The sequence below is a fragment of the Scaptodrosophila lebanonensis genome, unplaced genomic scaffold, assembly GCF_003285725.1.
Source record: "Scaptodrosophila lebanonensis strain 11010-0011.00,11010-0021.00 unplaced genomic scaffold, SlebRS2 tig00000365-arrow-arrow-pilon, whole genome shotgun sequence".
NCBI classification, from domain to species: Eukaryota; Metazoa; Arthropoda; class Insecta; order Diptera; family Drosophilidae; genus Scaptodrosophila; species Scaptodrosophila lebanonensis.
Genome location: NW_022060663.1, coordinates 37,501 through 47,500, shown reverse-complemented (window position 1 = coordinate 47,500; position 10,000 = coordinate 37,501). Strand labels below are relative to the sequence as shown.

The 10,000-nt window shown below is 32.2% G+C and overlaps 2 non-coding genes across 2 annotated transcripts; both read left to right on the top strand.

The window, feature by feature from the left end:
- The first annotated feature begins 598 nt into the window (after nt 1-598).
- LOC115630224 lies at nt 599-777 on the top strand. The gene has a single exon (XR_003996069.1). It is a non-coding gene; the product is annotated as a 5.8S ribosomal RNA (ribosomal RNA).
- A 501-nt stretch (nt 778-1,278) lies between these two features.
- On the top strand, nt 1,279-5,289 carry LOC115630218. The gene has a single exon (XR_003996066.1). It is a non-coding gene; the product is annotated as a large subunit ribosomal RNA (ribosomal RNA).
- Nucleotides 5,290-10,000: the final 4,711 nt, after the last annotated feature.

Here is a 10,000-nt window from a genome sequence, read left to right as displayed (position 1 = left end):
TTTACACACAACATATATGACCTAAAGTAAATAAGTGTTGTACCTATTTTTCACGCAGACGTGTGTGAGAATGCCCAGGTTAATGCTTTAATATAATCGATGAAAATAATCCACATATTATTATATATGCTACAAAAAACTGATTATATTAAACTAAGTCTTTACGCAACATATTTATATAGAAAGGTCAATCAAATTAAATCAATACATATATATATGTTTTGATTTAAAATATTATTGCTAAATAATTGTATTGCTTCATTATTAATTTATAAGTTGCATACAATGGAAAAAACATGCAATAATAAACACCTAAATTAAACAATGTTGTACCTATTTTTCACATACTACTTGTGTGTGTGAAAATGCCCAGGTTAATGTTTAATATAATCGATGAAAAATATTCAAATCCATACATATAAAATTATATATGCTACAAAAAACTGATTATATTAAACTAAGTCATTACGCAGCATTTATTTAGGTCTAAATACAATTTATTGAAGGAATTGATATATGCCAATAAAATGGTGTATTTTTAATTTCTTTCAATAAAATCATATATGACATATAAAAACAAACAAAAACATCAATATAAAACTCTAAGCGGTGGATCACTCGGCTCATGGGTCGATGAAGAACGCAGCAAACTGTGCGTCATCGTGTGAACTGCAGGACACATGAACATCGACATTTTGAACGCATATCGCAGTCCATGCTGTTATGTACTTTAATTAATTTTGAAGTGCTGCTTGGACTACATATGGTTGAGGGTTGTAAGACTATGCTAATTAAGTTGCTTAATAAATATTTTGTTTAATATACAAAATATTTAAAGCATATGGTATATTATTGGATATATATATTCATATATTCATAATATTAAGAGCATATAATACAATATATATATGAAATGAAACACACACATCATCTCATAAATATACAAACATAATATTCCTATATAAAATTGTATATGAGAGTGATGAAAAGAAGAAAATTTATACTTTCTTTTTTTTCACACAATTCATTTAATACTGAGGAATGTCTAGCATAAAATACATTTTATCTAGAATTGCCTCTTATTAATGTTGTGCGAATATAAATATAAAAAGAATATAAAAAGTATAAAAATGATTGGGACTATGAACTTTTTCTTCTTTTAAATGAATTTTAATGGGTAGTTGTGTTCTCATTTCACATAAAATATATATATATATGTATTAAATATATTAGAAATTTTAACACATTTCTAATAAATGAAAATATATTATATTTATACAACCTCAACTCATATGGGACTACCCCCTGAATTTAAGCATATTAATTAGGGGAGGAAAAGAAACTAACAAGGATTTTCTTAGTAGCGGCGAGCGAAAAGAAAACAGTTCAGCACTAAGTCACTTTGTCTATATGGCAAATGTGAGATGCAGTGTATGGAACATCTATATTCTAGTATGAGAAATTAACGATTTAAGTCCTTCTTAAATGAGGCCATTTACCCATAGAGGGTGCCAGGCCCGTATAACGTTAATGATTACTAGATGATGATTTCCAAAGAGTCGTGTTGCTTGATAGTGCAGCACTAAGTGGGTGGTAAACTCCATCTAAAACTAAATATAACCATGAGACCGATAGTAAACAAGTACCGTGAGGGAAAGTTGAAAAGAACTCTGAATAGAGAGTTAAATAGTACGTGAAACTGCTTAGAGGTTAAGCCCGATGAACCTGAATATCCATTATGGGAAATTCATCATTATAATTATAATATTTAATAAATATTATTAATAATAGTGTGCATTTTTCCCATATAAGGACATTGTAATCTATTAGCATATACAAAAATTTATCATAAAATATGGCTTATAGTTTATTCAAATTATTATGGCTTGCCCATTGATAACATAGAATAAATGTCATTAAATTTGATAAAGTGCTGATAGATTGATATGAAATACAGTGTGTTAATTTTTCGAAATTATATAATGATATTTATATCTATGATATTTATATTTATTATAGGCACTTGTATGATTAACAATGCGAAAGATTCAGGATACCTTCGGGACCCGTCTTGAAACACGGACCAAGGAGTCTAACATATATGCAAGTCATTGGGATTTATTTTATAAACCTAATGGCGTAATTAACTTGACTACCAATACAAATGGGATTAGTTTTTAAATTATTTTATATAGTTTATTAATTCAATCCCGGGGCGCTCTATATAGTTATGTATAATAATATTTATATTATTTATACCTCTAACTGGAACGTACCTTGAGCATATATGCTGTGACCCGAAAGATGGTGAACTATACTTGATCAGGTTGAAGTCAGGGGAAACCCTGATGGAAGACCGAAACAGTTCTGACGTGCAAATCGATTGTCAGAATTGAGTATAGGGGCGAAAGACCAATCGAACCATCTAGTAGCTGGTTCCTTCCGAAGTTTCCCTCAGGATAGCTGGTGCATTTATATATTGCATAAAATAATCTTATCTGGTAAAGCGAATGATTAGAGGCCTTAGGGTCGAAACGATCTTAACCTATTCTCAAACTTTAAATGGGTAAGAACCTTAACTTTCTTGAAATGAAGTTTAAGGTTATGATATAATGTGCCCAGTGGGCCACTTTTGGTAAGCAGAACTGGCGCTGTGGGATGAACCAAACGTAATGTTACGGTGCCCAAATTAACAACTCATGCAGATACCATGAAAGGCGTTGGTTGCTTAAAACAGCAGGACGGTGGACATGGAAGTCGTAATCCGCTAAGGAGTGTGTAACAACTCACCTGCCGAAGCAACTAGCCCTTAAAATGGATGGCGCTTAAGTTGTATACCTATACATTACCGCTAAAGTAAATGATTCATATTTATATAAAAATATAAATTTTGAAACTTTAGTGAGTAGGAAGGTACAATGGTGTGCGTAGAAGTGTTTGGCGTAAGCCTGCATGGAGCCGCCATTGGTACAGATCTTGGTGGTAGTAGCAAATAATCGAATGAGACCTTGGAGGACTGAAGTGGAGAAGGGTTTCGTGTGAACAGTGGTTGATCACGAGTTAGTCGGTCCTAAGTTCAAGGCGAAAGCCGAAAATTTTCAAGTAAAAATATATATATATATACACAACATACATATTATTATTGATACACTTGAATAATTTTGAACGAAAGGGAATACGGTTCCAATTCCGTAACCTGTTGAGTATCCGTTTGTTATTAAATATGGGCCTTGTGCTCATCCTGGCAACAGGAACGACCATAAAGAAGCCGTCGAGAGATATCGGAAGAGTTTTCTTTTCTGTTTTATAGCCGTACTACCATGGAAGTCTTTCGCAGAGAGATATGGTAGATGGGCTAGAAGAGCATGACATATACTGTTGTGTCGATATTTTCTCCTCGGACCTTGAAAATTTATGGTGGGGACACGCAAACTTCTCAACAGGCCGTACCAATATCCGCAGCTGGTCTCCAAGGTGAAGAGTCTCTAGTCGATGGAATAATGTAGGTAAGGGAAGTCGGCAAATTAGATCCGTAACTTCGGGATAAGGATTGGCTCTGAAGATTGAGATAATCGGGCTTGATTGGGAAACAATAACATGGTTTATGTTCTCGTTCTGGGTAAATAGAATTTCGATTATTTTTAATGATCGTCATTTGTTCCCCGGATTGTTAGTTACGTAGCCAATTGTGGAACTTTCTTGCTAAAATTTTTAAGAATACTAATCTGGAGGGGTTAAACCTTTCAGTTTTAGCTCTTTTAAATTATAACGATTATCAATTAACAATCAATTCAGAACTGGCACGGACTTGGGGAATCCGACTGTCTAATTAAAACAAAGCATTGTGATGGCCCTAGCGGGTGTTGACACAATGTGATTTCTGCCCAGTGCTCTGAATGTCAACGTGAAGAAATTCAAGTAAGCGCGGGTCAACGGCGGGAGTAACTATGACTCTCTTAAGGTAGCCAAATGCCTCGTCATCTAATTAGTGACGCGCATGAATGGATTAACGAGATTCCTACTGTCCCTATCTACTATCTAGCGAAACCACAGCCAAGGGAACGGGCTTGGAATAATTAGCGGGGAAAGAAGACCCTTTTGAGCTTGACTCTAATCTGGCAGTGTAAGGAGACATAAGAGGTGTAGAATAAGTGGGAGATATTAGATTTCGGTTTAGTATCGCCAATGAAATACCACTACTCTTATTGTTTCCTTACTTACTTGATTAAATGGAACGTGTATCATTTCCTAGCCATTATACGGATATATTTTTATATATCTTATGGTATTGGGTTTTGATGCAAGCTTCTTGATCAAAGTATCATGAGTTTGTTATATAATTGCAAACAAATTCTAATAATGAGAGGATGCGCATTTATGTGTATTTTCAATTTATGAATTTGGTATAACTCCAATTACTCCGGTATGATCCAATTCAAGGACATTGCCAGGTAGGGAGTTTGACTGGGGCGGTACATCTCTCAAATAATAACGGAGGTGTCCCAAGGCCAGCTCAGTGCGGACAGAAACCACACATAGAGCAAAAGGGCAAAAGCTGACTTGATCTCGGTGTCCAGTACACACAGGGACAGCAAAAGCTCGGCCTATCGATCCTTTTGGTTTAAAGAGTTTTTAACAAGAGGTGTCAGAAAAGTTACCATAGGGATAACTGGCTTGTGGCGGCCAAGCGTTCATAGCGACGTCGCTTTTTGATCCTTCGATGTCGGCTCTTCCTATCATTGTGAAGCAAAATTCACCAAGCGTTGGATTGTTCACCCATGCAAGGGAACGTGAGCTGGGTTTAGACCGTCGTGAGACAGGTTAGTTTTACCCTACTAATGACAAAAACGTTGTTGCGACAGCATTCCTGCGTAGTACGAGAGGAACCGCAGGTACGGACCTATGGCACAATACTTGTTCGAGCGAACAGTGGTATGACGCTACGTCCGTTGGATTATGCCTGAACGCCTCTAAGGTCGTATCCGTGCTGGACTGCAATGATAAAAATGGGGCAATTTGCATTGTATGGCTTCTAAATCATTAAAAGTTTATATGCATTTATAAACGACAATGAATATGTGATGCCAATGTTATGAGTAACATAGTTAACTTTGGAGGATCTTCGATCACCTGGTGCCAATGCTAGTTACTTATTAAAACATTATTTAATACAATGACAAAGCCTAGAATCAATTGTAAACGACTTTTGTAACGGGCAAGGTGTTGTAAGTGGTTGAGCAGCTGCCATACTGCGATCCACTGAAGCTTATCCTTTGCTTGATGATTCGACGATATATATAATATGTTTATATATAAAAATATACGACTTCGCAATGGTTTTGTACATTGTGCATGTAGTATATATAATAATATATAATATATATATATAGAGTCAATCGAGAATCATCAATAATGGTAGCCGGTGTTTCACTCACTGTTGGTGGTGGTGTGTGTATTCATTAAGGCCTGCCATTATTATTAATTATTATTATTTTTTTTTTATATATATTTAACCTATATATATTATAACCACCCACCTATATACTACAAAATAATATACATAATGGTGTCCCTATGTATAAAATTAATATATACTTGTCTCTTTGAGCATGCGAAAAATCTTAAGTATATAATAACTCTATGTATATCACTTTGGAATGTGTACATAGAGTATCAGAAATGTTATAAACAAGAACGCGCATGCCAATTACTATATTCTAGTATAGTATTGGCTCGTGTAAATATATAATATATACAAGTCAATATATACTTGCCCCTTGGAGCATATGCGAAAAGTCTTAAGTATATATGTATCACTATGAAATGTGTACATAAGTATATCAGAAATGTTACAAACAAGCACACCCGCACGCCAATTTTACTATATTATAGTATTGGCATGTGTAAATATATACTTGCCCTTGACTTGAGCATTATGCGAAAAGTCTTAAGTATATAATAACTCTATGTATCACTATGGAATGTGTACATAGTATATCAGAAATGTTACAAACAAGCACACCCGCACGCCAATTTTACTATATTATAGTATTGGCATGCATAAATATATACTTGCCCTTGACTTGAGCATATGCGAAAAGTCTTAAATATATAATAACTCTATGTATCACTATGGAATGTGTACATAGTATATCAGAAATGTTACAAACAAGCACACCCGCACGCCAATTTTACTATATTATAGTATTGGCATGTGTAAATATATACTTGCCCTTGACTTGAGCTTATGCGAAAAGTCTTAAATATATAATAACTCTATGTATCACTATGGAATGTGTACATAGTATATCAGAAATGTTACAAACAAGCACACCCGCACGCCAATTTTACTATATTATAGTATTGGCATGCATAAATATATACTTGCCCTTGACTTGAGCATATGCGAAAAGTCTTAAGTATATAATAACGCTATGTATCACTTTGGAATGTGTGTACATAGAGTATCAGAAATGTTATAAACAAGAACCCGCATGCCAATTACTATATTCTATAGTATTGGCGTGTAAATATATATAAATGTACATACAAAGTATGCATTTATTAAGGAATACAAATGTTTCTTACTAAAGTCTGGTGGAATTTAAAGTAAGCCCATATATACAAATGGTGTCCCAAGGTATTATAATAAATATAGTGTGTTTATTCATAATAAACACACTATAAGTGTATTTATGTTTGGTTTGGAGGTGCATAAATACATATAATATATATGGGTTTTACTAAAGTCTGGTGGAATTTAAAGTAAGCCCATATATACAAATGGTGTCCCAAGGTATTATAATAAATATAGTGTGTTTATTCATTATAAACACACTATATATGAAGTAACCCATGTGTTAAAATAAATATAGTGTGTTTATTAATAATAAACACACTATATATGAAGTAACCCATGCATTAAAATACAGTGTGTTTATTCCAAATAAACACACTATAAACGTATTTAACCTATAGAGGTAAATGTCATTTTAGTCATATATTTTATATAAAATGCTACCGCATAAAGAAATAGTGGCACAAAACACCTATAGAGTCAGTGGTGTTCTCGCACCATGAAGAAAAATTTTCCTTCATAATATATACAAGTGTTTGTTCAAGCAACAGACACCATGTATATATAGGTGTTTTGTGCCACTACTTCTTTATGCTGTAGCATTTTATATGAAATGTATTACTAAAATAACATGCATTTGTATAGTTAAAATAAATATAGTGTGTTTATTCAAAATAAACACACTACATATGAAGTAGCTCATGCATTAAAATAAATATAGTGTGTTTATTCATAATAAACACACTATATATGAAATAACCTATGCATTAAAATATAGTGTGTTTATTCATTATAAACACACTATATATGAAGTAACCCATGTGTTAAAATAAATATAGTGTGTTTATTCCAAATAAACACACTATAAATGTATTTATGTTTGGTTTGGAGGTGCATAAATACATGTTGAATTTAGTGGTACATTTTGAAAAAATGCTACCGCAGATAGAAGTAGTGGCACAAAACATACTTGTGGAGTGTGCTTCTGCACGAAGAAGTAAAATTACTTTTTCATATAAATTAATGTAGTGGCGGCATTAATAGTGCAGATGCATTTAGTATAGAATATATATGGGTTTTACTATAGTCTGGTTGAATTTAAAGTAAGCCCATATATAAAAATGGTGTCCCAAGGTATTAAAATAAATATAGTGTGTTTATTCATAATAAACACACTATAAATGTATTTATGTTTGGAGGTGCATAAAATACATATAATATATATGGGTTTTACTAAAGTCTGGTGGAATTTAAAGTAAGCCCATATATACAAATGGTGTCCCAAGGTATTAAAATAAATATAGTGTGTTTATTCGTAATAAACACACTATAAATGTATTTATGTTTGGTTATGGAGGTGCATAAATACATGTTGAATTTAGTGGTACATTTTGAAAAAATGCTACTGCAGATAGAAGTAGTGGCACAAAACATACTTGTGGAGTGTGCTTCTGCACGAAGAAGTAAAATTACTTTTTCATATAAATTAATGTAGTGGCGGCATTAATAGTGCAGATGCATTTAGTATAGAATATATATGGGTTTTACTATAGTCTGGTTGAATTTAAAGTAAGCCCATATATAAAAATGGTGTCCCAAGGTATTAAAATAAATATAGTGTGTTTATTCATAATAAACACACTATAAATGTATTTATGTTTGGAGGTGCATAAAATACATATAATATATATGGGTTTTACTAAAGTCTGGTGGAATTTAAAGTAAGCCCATATATACAAATGGTGTCCCAAGGTATTAAAATAAATATAGTGTGTTTATTCGTAATAAACACACTATAAATGTATTTATGTTTGGTTATGGAGGTGCATAAATACATGTTGAATTTAGTGGTACATTTTGAAAAAATGCTACTGCAGATAGAAGTAGTGGCACAAAACATACTTGTGGAGTGTGCTTCTGCACGAAGAAGTAAAATTACTTTTTCATATAAATTAATGTAGTGGCGGCATTAATAGTGCAGATGCATTTAGTATAGAATATATATGGGTTTTACTATAGTCTGGTTGAATTTAAAGTAAGCCCATATATAAAAATGGTGTCCCAAGGTATTAAAATAAATATAGTGTGTTTATTCATAATAAACACACTATAAATGTATTTATGTTTGGAGGTGCATAAAATACATATAATATATATGGGTTTTACTAAAGTCTGGTGGAATTTAAAGTAAGCCCATATATACAAATGGTGTCCCAAGGTATTAAAATAAATATAGTGTGTTTATTCGTAATAAACACACTATAAATGTATTTATGTTTGGTTATGGAGGTGCATAAATACATGTTGAATTTAGTGGTACATTTTGAAAAAATGCTACTGCAGATAGAAGTAGTGGCACAAAACTACTTCATGGAGTTAGCATCAGCACGAAGTAAAATTACTTCATATAATATTTAATGAACTGGGGCATCATTAAAATAATAGTGCTTATAGAGATGCGGTTGACGAATTATAATATGGCAGCAACATATAAATAAATAGACACATCAGTATAATAATATATAGTGGAGAAGCTTGATTCTATTATAGTAAATATTTTTTTATTATAATAGAAGGCTTGATAATTTAGTGGTATATTTTGAAAAAAAGGTGTCACATAAAGAAGTAGTGGCACAAAACTACTTCATGGAGTTAGCATCAGCACGAAGTAAAATTACTTCATATAATATTTAATGAACTGGGGCATCATTAAAATAATAGTGCTTATAGAGATGCGGTTGACGAATTATAATATGGCAGCAACACATAAATAAATAGACACATCAGTATAATAATATATAGTGGAGAAGCTTGATTCTATTATAGTAAATATTTTTTTTTATTATAATAGAAGGCTTGATAATTTAGTGGTATATTTTGAAAAAAAGGTGTCACATAAAGAAATAGTGGCACAAAACTACTTCATATGGCAAAGAGAAATCAATGATTTCAAATAAATCCTGTATATTCGTAGCGTAATATACATAAAGATAGTTGTAATATTTTACTTCTATCGTTAATTTTTACTATGTATATGGTTCTTTCGTATCGACAGTTTGTTCCTTTTTATGGTTCATTACGACTGGTCGTTAGAATCCCTCTATACAGAAAAAGATATTTGGGAGTAGGAAAAACCAAACAAGTCCGACCTGGTTGCCCCTATATCGTTAATTAGTCTGGTGTGATACATTAAGAACTATGTTCTTAATGAGTTTTTGATATACTATAGGTGTATAAAAATTATACACAATTAATATAGTGTACAAAGACAGAAACACAGTACACATGTATTTATACATGTGTAAAATTTTATATATAGTTATTGGGGAGGCTATTATATAAAATGAAAAATTAATAGTTATAACTTGTTATGACTTATTAATAAAAAAAAAGTATTTGCGCTATATAAAATAGCGTTAAATA